The following is a 15,816-nucleotide window of genomic DNA, read 5'->3' on the forward strand; positions in this document are numbered from 1 at the left end:
GCCTGCCACTTGTCCACTCTCGTTCAGCGCAGGTAGCCAGTGTTCCAGTTGACATTCAACGCAGGTAGCCAGTGTTGGCTTTGACATTCAGCGCAAACAGCTAGTGTAGCCACTGAAATGATCCTGAATTGACTTGTTTTTGAGCAGTTTCTGGTGGAGAACTTCTGTGAATTGCTGTGGTTTGTTACCCTTGTTCCTCTAGGGGTAGGAACAACATGTTTAGGGACTTTGGATCCCTTAGATTATGGACATTTCATGCTCAATGCTGTAAGGCACAAAAATGTCTATAACAGTATCTCAAGAAAATTCTTAAGAAATTTGGGATGGAATAATGTGTTGTTATAAGCACACATATGATTAAAGATTTTGTAAGTAGAGTAAAGACGATGAATCACCTATAGTGGATACAACTCTCTACAAGTCAATTATTGGAGGCCTTTTATATCTAACAACTTCACAACCAAACATCATGTAGGCAATAGGTATGGTGGCAAGGTTTTAGCCAGTCCCCAAGGAATCTCACATGCAAGCCATAAAGAGGATATTCAGGTATCCAAAAGGCACCCTTGATTTTGTAATGTGGTATCCTAAGAGCACAAATATTATCTTCACATCATAGCCAAGGACTCCAACTGAACTGTCATGAAGGAATCCAACACTCTGAAACTGGATGGGCTTTGAGTAGTCTGGAATATGAAAGGACACTTCCTTGTCATATCCAAGACCAGTTTGTGCTTGTTGTGTACAAGCTCTTCCCAAGGTCTGATGATGGTCTTGGGAAATGCAAACTCGATTTTTGCATCTGCATGTAACCTTGACGCTTCATTGGGCACTGGATATGAATTTGTAACATTATTGACTTGCTGTTTATGGGAGTCTGTTTCATTGTTCTAAACAGAAACAGGTTCAGAATGATGACTCCATTGTTGTAATTCTGCTCACTGTAGATGAGATTCAAGCTGCAAAATGTCAATTTTCTCTTGTGCATTTTGTAGACAGACCTGAATGTCTGTGAGAGAAACTTTGTTGAATTTTAATGTATCATGAGTAGGAGACAATATCAGAGTTTTGAGGAGCTCTAATACTTCATTAATTCTGGCCATTTTCATTGAAAAAATAAGGTGAATTTCACATATACAGATTCTTGATCTCAAGCCATATATAAATAAACCAAGTCGCAGATATATATAATCATCTCAAAACCACAATAGAATATGGTTGAACATATAGAATACTCAAGCCTTTAACGTATTCAAAGCAACATACAACAATTCCAAGCTGTGGAATTTGAATTGCCCCTACTCAATTTTGAATAATACAAAAAAGGTATTCAAGCAGCTCTTCTTTTCATAAGCTAGAGGGAAATTAATAATATTGGCTTGGATAAAAGCCTTTATACCAGAAAAATCTGTAGTGATGAGGCTATCTCTCTAGCCCTAGCTTCACAGGTTTTAGTCTCAGAAGAAGCAAAGCAACTAGTGAAAATGTGATCTTAAAGCAAGAGAACCACATGTGCTTTCACAATATCTAGGCAATAAAAACTTATGCAACTATAAGTGGAGGAAAATCAAGGTAGTTTTCCTAAGTCAAATATGAACACAACCCTTGAAAATCTGTTTCGAGTTCCTATGCTCCAATTTGTAGTCGGATTTGATAGACAACAACAAGAATGCACTATTGCATTTGGGCCAAACCAACGATTGCCATTCTAATTGATTTCCTCAACATCGACATCCAGAGATTTAACGCTCCTCCAAACTCACATATAAAAAAGTGTGGGCTAGGTGTTAAGCATGGACCATAGCTTCATTAGAATGCTCTGTGACTAGTAGGAAATGATTGTGATGCGACAAGATGATTGACATAAATTCCTCGCCCAGCAAGTGTATGAAAATGAATTGCCAATATTTATAGAGATTTATAGCACTTGTAAATAAATATCGGTTCCTTTTAGCTCTGAATAACGATAACCAAATTCCACACTTAGATAGGGACACATGTTCTTCAAATCTAAAAATGATGGTCGCGGGCTGGATTTTAGGCTTTCAATCTACCTTACAATCAACAACTAGTTTGCAATTTGATCTTGGAATTTTGGCTCTTTGACAATGCAGCACCACTATAATAGCACTCAGCCAACAGATTCATGTCGGGTTAATGAGGACTCTTCTCTGTGCAACATCATAGGCATATATTCAGTCTAGGAAAATCCTCTCAACACTGTCAATTAATTGAAGCACGAACAGATACGATTACACTTTTTTCATTATATAAAAACTTGGGCTTTGAAGCATTTCATTACTCTCGATCAAATCTTCGAGGTCATAAGCCAAATGCTGAATTCCACCAAGATTTACACACACACAGGTTTGAAACCAAAGGAGGAGCCCACAAAGGGGTCAACATATACTCAATGTGTCACACCCATCATAATAATATTTAATGGCCCGCACTACTTCAAGACTAGAAAGGCAATATCATGACTAAGTCAAGGTGGCTCTTGAAGCAACGCACAAATGAGGGGGACCAACCTTCAATCCACATCCCAATAGAGCAGGTGGTGATTATTATTATCTAGTAAAGTGTTTTAATACCTCCTGCTATGACTTCCATACCAGCGAAAGCTTAAAATGTTGGAACACATTTTGCTAGCATTGAATTACCATCATTACTATGTGGAAGTGTCCATAATGGAGATTCTGGCTTGGAGTATAGAGCAATGCCTTCTAGGGGATCTAGGCTTCTTCAATGTTCGAAATGAAGTTAGGAATTGCATACGTGATGTCTTTTCCTTGCTTGCCTTTATAGTATTTTACCAGATTTATTTGGAATGGACTGGACTCCGAACGCAGAATTCACTAAACTTAGCAGCTAGAAGCAAACGACCATAACAAAAGAAAACAAAGTTGTCGGACAACAGACAAATTCACAATATCTCTACAACCCCTAGGATTTCTCAGGTAAAGAAAAGCTCTCGAGCGAGAAACAACGAATTTTTAAACTTAGACAAAGTAATATGTGAAGCTCACATATTACTTATGCTTTAGTTTTCATCAAAACCAATGCAGGGTTGGTAAATTGGAAGCACAAAGACATTTAGAAGCGCTCAAATAAAACAAGTAATTTCACAATGACAGAGAAGCCAGATGATAGTCGACATCGAAAGAAGTAATGTTCAATGCAGAATACAATAGCGCCCTCAGTCAGGTCATTGATAAAAAATGAACGTTGTCTTCTACAAGCATTTCACTGTAAAAATTGTTATGGACTGTCAAGTGCATTTGGTAGCCAGCAACGGTGGGAAGAGATTTTATTTACAGGCCTGACAAACCCAAAAATGGGCTCCAACAGAAAACTAAAACACAAACAGGAAGAAAATAGCACGTAAACTGTGGTTTGGGAGCAGGGACCATTTCTTTTTGTTTGTTTGTTTGAATTGATTTACAACACTGCATGCAACACAAACCACCGCTATTCAAGGAGAAGGAGAATTCAAAAAGCTGAGGAAATGTCAGGGTTGACAGAATTCGTAGGGTAGAGAACCTAACAGATAAATGGTAAAAAGAAGACTACATAATTAGTGGTTGAGAAACCTACTGAGAAAGCCACACATCACGACTCTGATACCACGTTAAAGACATATATGGCGGAGGCAATATGAAAGATAAGCATGAGATTGTTTTTATTAATTGACAATGATATACATTTATAGTACATTCGTGTGACCGTTGGGTTCCACATCCCAAGGTCTCTTGGACTCTCATGGCTGTTCACATTCTACACCAACCCATAGAGGATTAGGTGTCCAACATATATATTTTCTCTTAGAAAGGATCTTCCATTGGGCCATGGCAAGTATGCCCATAATGAGAGCATGAATGTGGCGCAACTCAACTCGAACTGGAATCACCAACTTGCCTACCTAGATTTGATGGCCTATAATCAGTGTGACCCAAATACCTTACACCTAGATGCCTAAGAGACTCATTTGATGGATCTCGTCTAGAGCCTACCACAAATAAACTATTTTGCATATGACTACGTGTGATACATCCTATCGCATTATTGGTGTTGTCAAGGTGATCTAAAAAGTAAGGTGCTTATTGGGACGGGTTAGGCATACAACTAGGAGTATTGTTGGAAATACCAAAAAGTGCGGGGGGGGGGGGGGGGGGGGGGTGTTTTGAATCGATATTTCTTTCAATTCTTAATTAGCTAGTTAAGTTTTTTCTTTGATTAGAAGCACAATATACCATAAAACTCTCTCTCTCTCTCTCTCTCTCTCTCTCGCTATATCTATATATATATATATATATATATATATAGAAAGTGAGGACTCTAATCCTCAAATATAAATTTAGTCTCCAACATGGTCTTTCGTAAGGCTCTAACATTGTATGAGGACTATGCTGTCACCTATTACACCTTGTGTGAAAATGTGTCAAATGATGTCAAAGGGTGGCCAAAAAATGGAGCCGAAGTGAAAAAGGCCAAAGAGGAGAGAAAATATTAGAGGCTAAAATCACGAGGAGGAAGCCAAAATATAAATCCTAAGTCTCAAAGCCAAAAGGAAAGCCAAAATCCAAAGGGAGGGAAAAATCTAAAGGGGACTGTCGAAATTTGAGACCCGATCACATCAAAGCCCGAAATCGAGAAGGATGGCAGGAAGGCATATTAGAGGTTAGAATTTCATAGGATAGTCACCATCAGAACTTAATTTTAATTCCTTTTTAAAATATTACGATGAAGAGGGGCTTTGATTTAGGATGACACTTCGTCACAAAGCATTCCAAAGAACCATGGGACATAGAAAAAGGTGAGACCTCAGAGCATAGGACTTCTGAACATTGGAGTTTCAAAAATTCTTAATAAATGCATCTATTTTGAAAGCACCAAAATCATGGAAGAAGGATACAAATAAGACCTTTAAAAATCCAAAGACCACATGGACATTTTCTCTCTCCTCCAAAGAAGCCACCTGGTAGCTGATGATTGGTCCCGAAAAGTAGACATGACTGATGATGTCAGCATGACGTGGAGGCATGGAGGACACTTGGTAGTCAATTTTGGAAATTTTAAGGAGTTAAATGGGAAATCTGAGTGACATGTGTCACTACCTGGGAGGCACCACGTGGAGGTGGGTGATGACATGAGCATGACATCATTTCGGAGGTCTATATTTTGAAGGAAGAGGCCTTCGTAACTCTATTTTAATTAGTATTTGAAAAGATTCTAATGAGAGGGGCTTCAATATTTGTTGGCACTTGGTCACAAAGACTTCAAAGAACTAAGGGTGTAGAGCTGGTCAAAGCACCTAAGTGATAAGATGGAATTTCAAAGGTTTTAAGCATCAAAACTCTTTCAGAAAAGGTTTAAATGAAGAGGGGTTTGATATTTGATTGGTGCTGGGTCATGAAAGTACAAAGGAAACCAGCGTGAAGCCAAGGACCCTAGGGACCCTTTCTCGCTCCTCAAAACTGGACACATGGCAGCAAATAGTTGGTTTTGAGAAGCTGACAGGGTGGATTACGTTAGCATGGCATGGTGAGACAAGGACACATGGCAGGTGATTTCAACGTTTTGGAGGGCCTAAAGGGACAAATCTGGGTGACACATGTCACTACCCATAATGCGCCACGTGGAGATGATGACATCAACATGACATCACTTTGTAGGTCTACATTTCAGAGGAAGAGACCATCGTAACTCTGTTTTAATTAGTATTTGAAAAGATTCTAATGAGAGGGGTTATGATATTTGCTGGCACTTGGTCACAAAGACTTCAAAGAACCAAGGGCTCAAACCTAGGCCAAGCACCCAAGCATTATATGGTATTTCATAGGGAAAGGCATTGAAACTTTTATTGGAAGAACCTTCAATTGAAGGTGATCTAAAATCATGTGGCAGTTGGTCATGAAAGATATAGAGAACTAAGGGTGCAGAGCTAGGGCATATCACCGAGATATATGAGCCCATTGAAATTGGGAGTTTTCATAACTCGAAGGTTAAATCTCACTTTGAAAACTTCTGATGGGTGCTCCGATATGTGGTGGCACTTGGTCATGAGAATTCAAAAATTCAAAGGTGAAGCATGAATTACAAAGGGAGATAGGCCCCCAACAAGATCCCAAAGGCTTTAGCACCCAAGCGTTGAGCCTAAGGTCATGACACCCGATCCCATGGGATACACAGGAAGAGGGCCAATGGAAAAGGAGCTATAGGAATCAGAAAGTTATGATTTTGGAAGGTTATTTCAAATAAAGTTACAAGGATAGAAGGCTTCGATATTGAAGTGCCTATGCTTTAAGCCTTTGGGCACAAACGGTGGTCCCATGGTTGAGAAGTGATAAAGGAGCTTAATGTAAAACCATCCTCCCACATCTACCTAAGCAACCAGTGAGCCTAGATAAACATGTGACGAGAGGCCACTATGATATGACTTGACCTCCTAATTCACGTTAAGGAAGTGGAATTGACGAAAACACACAATGTAGACATTCAACATCAGTATTAGGATCCTTAGGAACCAATCCAACCTTTCTACCAACTAGCCTATGGGTCCCACTGTTATAGACATTTTTGGGCACTGCAACCCCAAGCATAAAATGTCCATAAACCAAGGGCTCCTAAGTCCCTAAAAGTGTTGTTCTAACCCCCAAAGGAACAAGGTCAACTGATTACAGGTTCTCCCAGAAGTTCTCCATGAAAAACTGCTCAGAACTGGTCAAAACGGGATCATTTCACTTGCTCCATAGGCAAAGTGCATTGCATCTCACCTAAGTACACTCTGTGGGTGCATTGCATTTCAAAAAGCCCTTCTATGGGGTGCGATGGGCGAGAATTGACAAATGGGAGTGTCAATCCGTGAGGTGGAGAGGCATGGAATGTTCCAGAAACTTCTCCTGTGACACTTACCTCTCTGAATTCGACCAAGGATGAGTAAGAGATCATCAATCTCCAAGTGGAAGCAAGAACTATCAGAGGGAAGACACTAATCAAATCACAAGCTGACTCATCTCCCTTACAGATATCTATATATGGATCTCTCATCCCAGAGATCCAGAGGCTGGAATTTTGCATCTTGTAAGGAATTGATGTTGGTTTCTTGAGACAACATCATAGTGTTAGGTGATCTAAGCTTTGTATGAGGTGAAGAAGGGCTTACTTGCTGAGAGGATGATGTTGGGTCAGAACAACTGGTTGTAACTCTCTTGGTTCTTTCTTGATTATCAATAAAAGCTATTCAAGTTTTCCTCCATACTCTTGTGTCGTTTATGTTTTATGCATTTGTATGGTCAATTTACATCTGATCCTAGATTGTTTATGATAATAGATCCATGTTCTTGTATAGTGTTATGCTACTTTGATTCTACAGGTACTCTATGAAGCTGGGTGTACAAGGAAGCAAGTAGCAAAGGACTATCAGAAGAGAGAGGAATCGAACTAGGAGCTAAGCGCAAGACAGAGGTTGGTCTCCTTTATTCTTCTCTCATCTATCTTTCATAAAGGAAAAACGAAAGTAGCTTTACTTTGTTTGTTTCTAAGGTAGCTACCACACCTTAGTGGGATTAGCAGTTCTGCATAGACACTTTTCCCTGTAACAAAATGGCGACTCCCTCCCGACTCATTTGCGAAAGCGGACTGATCATCCACAACATTTACGAGTGATGTTTCTGTTATCACTGAAAATTCTGTTGCCAAAAAATTTAGCCTAGCTTAAAGACAGGGTGTTTTTGCAGCGCATAAATCCGTTAGCAGTTTCGCAGCGCCATCTGTTTTAGTGATTTCGTAGTGAAAACACTGACCTTGCACTGGCTGCGCTACAAAATTGGTGGAGCTATCCAGGATACTGTAGAATTAGAAACAAAACAAAATGATAAAAGCCACTTAAGCAATGCGAGACACGATGAAACTGCTGTGTGACCACAATGTTGAGTTGAGGAGCAAGGACAGTAGAAATGTCATCAACAAAGAAAATATTTTAATTGCTAAGAATGATGAGAAAGGCAATGTAAGGAATGCAGTTGAAGCCGCTTCAATGTTTGCTGGCTTTAAGATTGTCCCAGAAACTAACTATGACATGCAAAATCTGGGTGAAACAGAGACTGTTTGTATTTCAAATAATGGACCTGTTGATGTCATTAGTATGAATGGTGGATTTGTTTCTTTCTTGAATAAGTGGGAGCAGGTTCATGAATCTTGTTTTGATCTGCATTTCAGTAATGTAAATGAGAGGGATTCATCAGCAATGTTTGAAGTCCAAGGTTTGGCCGTTTGCTGGGAAAATTTTCCGATGAACGCTAGAGCAGAGAGGCAGTTAATCATGTTCAAGTTATTGTGGCGCCTTTATAGCTGCCAGATGTTCAAAAGTTGCCACACGCTAAATTGCGCATGCATGCATTGAATTTAAAAAAAAAAGGCATCTTGACACGGCAGGCTATGTCGGTAAAAACATGTTTATTTGGCGTTGAGCTTCTCAAAAGTCGAATTGCTGCTTTGTTTGTGGCTGTGGGATATTAAATCTTGATGTAAAATATACAGAGTGGTGGCAGTTGTTCGATAGTATGGTGAATCTATATCTCTGCTCGGCGCTCTCCACGATTCACTTGCAGAGCTTGGCAATCTTAAGCTTCAACGTTTACCTAAGAAGTACAATGGGTTAGTTTTGACTCTTATGGAATCAATTTCAAGTTTAATTTTTCTGGGAAACAGTTCGGAATTTGGAAAAGCGGTGCTATGGCTCGAGGACCTGAGTATGAGGCAGCAGCATTGTGTGTTGTTTGTAAATTATGGAGCATGCGGAGTCCTTTGGATTTGATGGGAACCACGCTGTATGTACTAACTCGAGAATGGATTGAATGTTCATCTGGAATTGGTGCTGGTGTTGATTCGTTTTATGAATACCTCTTAAAAGCTTACATACCTTTTGGAAGGAACGAGTATTGGAATACGTTCCACTCAGCATATATTGTTGTACAGAAGCATTTTCGACATGGTCCATGGTATCATGAAGCAGATGCGTTCTTGCAACTCTGTTATACAAGGGAAAACAACTTGTCTTCACACAAACGGATTCTTGATGAAATTGCTCAACATTTACTTAGCGATTCTATGCTGTCAGCATCATGTGATGAACAATCTTTTGTGGTAAAGGTATCCATGTATGATGCGCTGAAGAAGCGGAGGTAAGAACAAGATGAAGGGCACTTGCTAGAAGCAGCAGAGGCATATAAGAAGGCTCTTGTAGTGGATCCTACATACAAGCTTGCTGCGGAGTACTTGGCAATTGTCTTGACAGACCTTGAGACCAGTTTGAAACTTGCAGGAAATGTCCATGAAGGAATTCAGAAGTACTCTGAAGCTCTAAAAGCAGATAGCCGCTATGTTATTGCTTAGTATAATTTGGGGGTGGTTTATTCAGAAATGATGCAATATGATATGGCACTTAATTGCTATGAAAAAGCTGCATTGCAAAGGCCTATGTATGCTGAAGCATATCGCAACATGGGTGTGATGTATAAGAACCGTGGAGATGTGGATGCAGCTATTGCGTGTTATGAGAGGTGTTTGACTGTATCTCCAAATTTTGAAATTGCTAAGAATAACATGACTATAGCCCTTACAGACCTTGGTACAAAGGTGAAGCGTGAAGGAGATATACATCAGGGTATAGCTCATTACAAGAAGGCATTGCTTTATAATTGGCACTATGCAGATGCTATGTATAATCTTGGTGTCGTATATGGTGAATTACTAAAATTTGACATGGCAATTGTGATGTATGAGCTCGCCCTGCACTTCAATCCACATTGTGCGGAAGCATGCAATAATTTAGGAGTCATTTATAAAGACAGGGATAATCTTGACAAAGCTGTGGAGTGCTACCAGATGGCTTTGTCGATCAAACATAGTTTTTCACAGTCTCTTAATAATCTTGGTGTGGTCTACACTGTCCAGGGTAAAATGGATGCTGCTGCAAGCATGATTGAAAAGGCTATAATGGAAAATCCTGCATATGCAGAAGATTATAATAATCTAGGGGTTTTGCACAGGGATACAGGTAATATCATGCTTGCGATAGAGGCATATGAGCGGTGTTTGAAAATTGATCCAGACTCTCGGAATGCTGGTCAAAATCGCTTGCTGGCCATGAACTACATTTATGAGGGCGAAGATGTTAAGCTTTATATTGCACACAGGGAATGGGGCTGGAAGACGTTATTTAACTCACATGCTTTCTGATTGTTATGTCATTAAGGATATAGTACTAATGGAGTGCAGGTTATATAAGTTCGAGGCTGATCGAAGTTTGAAACAGACAGAGGCTATTAATTTGGAGCAAATTCAAGACACAACACTCATTCCAATACTGAAATTATCTCAGCTCTCAGGTCATATATATCTCTTATCAAATAAGAGAAGTAGATGAGGACCAGGGACCATTAAAAGTACAGTAGATTTTATTATGCATATCACAAGACTGTGTTTTTGAAATCACACAGCAGTTTCGTAGTGCGCTACGAAACTGCTGTAGGTGATGATTTTAAGCGCAGAGCAGCTAGTGTGATACTGTGAGCGGGAGTTGAGGAAGAGAAACACCTGTCTATCAATACCACCTACAGCACATCAGAAACATGACAGCATTTCATACCTGGGGTTATTAAAAGAGCTGAGACATGTTGCTGAACTTTCGGAGAATGTTGGGAGACAGAGACCGTTAAAATAGGAGCACATCTTTTGGTCAATTAATGAGCCATCAACGCTTTCAAGCATCCAAAGTCAGCATTCATTGCATTCGTAGCTCAGCCATCTCAGCCTAACTAAAGGAGGACAGCTGTCAAAAGTCCGAGAAGAATCAAGCATACGAGGAGAATGGAATTAGTGTTTTAGTTTGATTAGGATTGTGTGCAATTACAGTTCAGCACTTTGTAATTAATGCATTAGTTAAATAGCATGTAGGAGTAGTTAATAGGGCCTTCGAGCTCCCTCTAGAAAGGGAGGAATGTATTCCTATAAATGGATGAAATTAGGATGTAATAGTTGTTGGACATTTTATACAAAAACAGAGTTATTTGGGCCAATGTAAGACTTGTTACAGTAATAGTAAAACAGTGTTGATTTCTTCTCAAGATTCTCGATGGATTATTTTGTTCAAATATAATGGTGGTGTTTTATATTATATGTTCTTTTACAGCCTTGTTATAGTACAATCACTCAGAATTCATATCTTATGCTCTGACTTCCTGTGTGTTTGGCAAGCTGTGGTTTTTGTGGAGTATGTTTGAACATTTAATGCAAAGAGCCTTGACTTCCATGAAATGACTATGTTTTTCTTGTTTACTTAGTGTATGAGACTCCATAGCCCAATGAGGACCAGTTTGATATGTATCCAACCAGCTTTTGTTTTCATGAATGAGTAAAGAGTTAGCCATCTGTTGTAGCGAAGGATTTTTATCAAGAGTCTGTGAGAGAGCCCTCTCTGACCAAAGAGGCTAATCTTTGGTCTAAAGTCTGGTTGAAAGAGTTACATGAAATCTTGCTTGGTTGCAGCCCTTAGTAGTGATTTTATGATAACATTTTGGTGCGTCTGCCGGGAGCCTGAAGCTTATTCTCTCCCGAAATTTGAAGATTGGATTTCTGAAGGTAGCAGGAGTTCAAAATGATTTTCGAGGCTGCAAAACTACCTTGGCGACTCCATTGTTGAAGAATTCAAGGTTTATACATTCATGGTGATTCCACTGGAGTTATGAAGGACCCAGAAGCTGCCATTCTTAGTTCAAGGTATGCATGCATAGATTTCTCAGGAATTCATGGTTTCCCAAATCATTTTCCCAAGGATGCTTATTTTCTAAGGAATGGTCCCAAATTCAATGGAGAAGATTTGAGTTTAACCTTGAAGCATATAACAGATTTTTGTCATTTTACTGAGCTTCTTAGAGTAAAACATGAGGATGTTTGCATAAGGTTATTTTATGATTCACTTCAAGGGAAATGCAAACAATGGGTTGAATGTTTTCCTATCAAATCCGTTAAGTCATTTCAAGACCTTTGGCTTATGTTTTTGGAGGAATGGATAGATAGGTCAGAGGTGGTGGCAGACTCTCCCTCAGTTGAAAGTTTTAAACAATGGAATAATGATCGTAGTAATGGAGAAACAGTTGAAAATTTTTCTTTGTCCTTGTCCTCATATCTAAAATCCTTTGACTGCAAGTCAGAGGATAAGATGAAATTTTTTGATGAATTTGCCAAAGACATTGAGAAAGAAATTGAAGGTTTAGAAGGACAAATTCAGGCATACAGTTTTCATGATCATGATCATTATTCTCAGAAGTTTTCTATGGCAGAACGCAAGGAGACTATGCTGGTTCCTTTCTCTTTCATGATTGAGGAACTGAACACTGTGGTTGAAGATCAGTTTGCACAGCTGGAAAGTTTCAAGGAAGGACAAGCTGATCATGTGTTCTGGGATCCTATAGCTGATTACATGGAAGAGTTTTACTCTCCAGTGTTTCAGTTTTCCTATAAAGATCAGAGGCAGTTTCAGTGGCAGCGGTCATCACACTGTCAGATTGGCTCTGAACTCCAATGCGGTCAAAGAAGTCAAATGTCAGATAAAACAAATGATTGGCTGCATTGGAAATTTCATATTGATTGAGCAGAAGGAAATTGAAATTGTTAGGGTAGGTAGGTAGGTAAATTGCAAATAAGCTCAAGGTCAACTGAGCATTTTTCAGTAGATGTAGTTTTTCTTTTCTCCTCCAGTCATGCTTGTCAAGCAAATTTCTGTTTGTCACAAATAGATAAGGCACTGGAGCTGCGAGTTCTTAGTGTACCACAAGGGCACACTATCCCAAGTGGAGCCACTGTTATCACTGAAAATTCTGTTGCCAAAAAATTTAGCCTAGCTTAAAGACAGGGTGTTTTTGCAGCGCATAAATCCGTTAGCAGTTTCGCAGCGCCATCTGTTTTAGTGATTTCGTAGCGAAAACACTGACCTTGCACTGGCTGCGCTACGAAATTGGTGGAGCTATCCAGGATACTGTAGAATTAGAAACAAAACAAAATGATAAAAGCCACTTAAGCAATGCGAGACACGATGAAACTGCTGTGTGGCCACAATGTTGAGTTGAGGAGCAAGGACAGTAGAAATGTCATCAACAAAGAAAATATTTTAATTGCTAAGAATGATGAGAAAGGCAATGTAAGGAATGCAGTTGAAGCCGCTTCAATGTTTGCTGGCTTTAAGATTGTCCCAGAAACTAACTATGACATGCAAAATCTGGGTGAAACAGAGACTGTTTGTATTTCAAATAATGGACCTGTTGATGTCATTAGTATGAATGGTGGATTTGTTTCTTTCTTGAATAAGTGGGAGCAGGTTCATGAATCTTGTTTTGATCTGCATTTCAGTAATGTAAATGAGAGGGATTCATCAGCAATGTTTGAAGTCCAAGGTTTGGCCGTTTGCTGGGAAAATTTTCCGATGAACGCTAGAGCAGAGAGGCAGTTAATCATGTTCAAGTTATTGTGGTGCCTTTGTAGCTGCCAGATGTTCAAAAGTTGCCACACGCTAAATTGCGCATGCATGCATTGAATTTAAAAAAAAAGGCATCTTGACACGGCAGGCTATGTCGGTAAAAACATGTTTATTTGGCGTTGAGCTTCTCAAAAGTCGAATTGCTGCTTTGTTTGTGGCTGTGGGATATTAAATCTTGATGTAAAATATACAGAGTGGTGGCAGTTGTTCGATAGTATGGTGAATCTATATCTCTGCTCGGCGCTCTCCACGATTCACTTGCAGAGCTTGGCAATATTAAGCTTCAACGTTTACCTGAGAAGTACAATGGGTTAGTTTTGACTCTTATGGAATCAATTTCAAGTTTAATTGTTCTGCGAAACAGTTCGGAATTTGGAAAAGCGGTGCTATGGCTCGAGGACCTGAGTATGAGGCAGCAGCATTGTGTGTTGTTTGTAAATTATGGAGCATGCGGAGTCCTTTGGATTTGATGGGAACCACGCTGTATGTACTAACTGGAGAATGGATTGAATGTTCATCTGGAATTGGTGCTGGTGTTGATTCGTTTTATGAATACCTCTTAAAAGCTTACATACCTTTTGGAAGGAACGAGTATTGGAATACGTTCCACTCAGCATATATTGCTGTACAGAAGCATTTTCGACATGGTCCATGGTATCATGAAGCAGATGCGTTCTTGCAACTCTGTTATACAAGGGAAAACAACTTGTCTTCACACAAACGGATTCTTGATGAAATTGCTCAACATTTACTTAGCGATTCTATGCTGTCAGCATCATGTGATGAACAATCTTTTGTGGTAAAGGTATCCATGTATGATGCGCTGAAGAAGCGGAGGTAAGAACAAGATGAAGGGCACTTGCTAGAAGCAGCAGAGGCATATAAGAAGGCTCTTGTAGTGGATCCTACATACAAGCTTGCTGCGGAGTACTTGGAAATTGTCTTGACAGACCTTGAGGCCAGTTTGAAACTTGCAGGAAATGTCCATGAAGGAATTCAGAAGTACTCTGAAGCTCTAAAAGAAGATAGCCGCTATGTTATTGCTTAGTATAATTTGGGGGTGGTTTATTCAGAAATGATGCAATATGATATGGCACTTAATTGCTATGAAAAAGCTGCATTGCAAAGGCTTATGTATGCTGAAGCATATCGCAACATGGGTGTGATGTATAAGAACCGTGGAGATGTGGATGCAGCTATTGCGTGTTATGAGAGGTGTTTGACTGTATCTCCAAATTTTGAAATTGCTAAGAATAACATGACTATAGCCCTTACAGACCTTGGTACAAAGGTGAAGCGTGAAGGAGATATACATCAGGGTATAGCTCATTACAAGAAGGCATTGCTTTATAATTGGCACTATGCAGATGCTATGTATAATCTTGGTGTCGTATATGGTGAATTACTAAAATTTGACATGGCAATTGTGATGTATGAGATCGCCCTGCACTTCAATCCACATTGTGCGGAAGGATGCAATAATTTAGGAGTCATTTATAAAGACAGGGATAATCTTGACAAAGCTGTGGAGTGCTACCAGATGGCTTTGTCGATCAAACATAGTTTTTCACAGTCTCTTAATAATCTTGGTGTGGTCTACACTGTCCAGGGTAAAATGGATGCTGCTGCAAGCATGATTGAAAAGGCTATAATGGAAAATCCTACATATGCAGAAGATTATAATAATCTAGGGGTTTTGCACTGGGATACAGGTAATATCATGCTTGCGATAGAGGCATATGAGCGGTGTTTGAAAATTGATTCAGACTCTCGGAATGCTGTTCAAAATCGCTTGCTGGCCATGAACTACATTTATGAGGGCGAAGATGTTAAGCTTTATATTTCACACAGGGAATGGGGCTGGAAGACGTTATTTAACTCACATGCTTTCTGATTGTTATGGCATTAAGGATATAGTACTAATGGAGTGCAGGTTATATAAGTTCGAGGCTGATCGAAGTTTGAAACAGACAGAGGCTATTAATTTGGAGCAAATTCAAGACACAACACTCATTCCAATACTGAAATTATCTCAGCTCTCAGGTCATATATATCTCTTATCAAATAAGAGAAGTAGATGAGGACCAGGGACCATTAAAAGTACAGTAGAGTTTATTATGCATATCACAAGACTGTGTTTTTGAAATCACACAGCAGTTTCGTAGCGCGCTACGAAACTGCTGTAGGTGATGATTTTAAGCGCAGAGCAGCTAGTGTGATACTGTGAGCGGGAGTTGAGGAAGAGAAACACCTGTCTATCAATACCACCTATAGCACAT

The 15,816-nt window shown here is 39.5% G+C and overlaps 2 pseudogenes; both read left to right on the forward strand.

Annotated features, from left to right (window-relative positions):
- Positions 1-7,894: 7,894 nt before the first annotated feature.
- LOC149163389 (putative UDP-N-acetylglucosamine--peptide N-acetylglucosaminyltransferase SPINDLY) lies at positions 7,895-10,242 on the forward strand (annotated as a pseudogene).
- Positions 10,243-13,084: 2,842 nt separating this feature from the next.
- On the forward strand, positions 13,085-15,431 carry LOC149163390 (putative UDP-N-acetylglucosamine--peptide N-acetylglucosaminyltransferase SPINDLY; annotated as a pseudogene).
- The last annotated feature ends 385 nt before the right edge of the window (positions 15,432-15,816 follow it).

Source organism: Pinus tabuliformis, chromosome 5_1, assembly GCF_031772625.1.
Source record: "Pinus tabuliformis cultivar Carrire ecotype Pingquan chromosome 5_1, CPIR1, whole genome shotgun sequence".
Lineage (NCBI taxonomy): Eukaryota > Viridiplantae > Streptophyta > Pinopsida > Pinales > Pinaceae > Pinus > Pinus tabuliformis.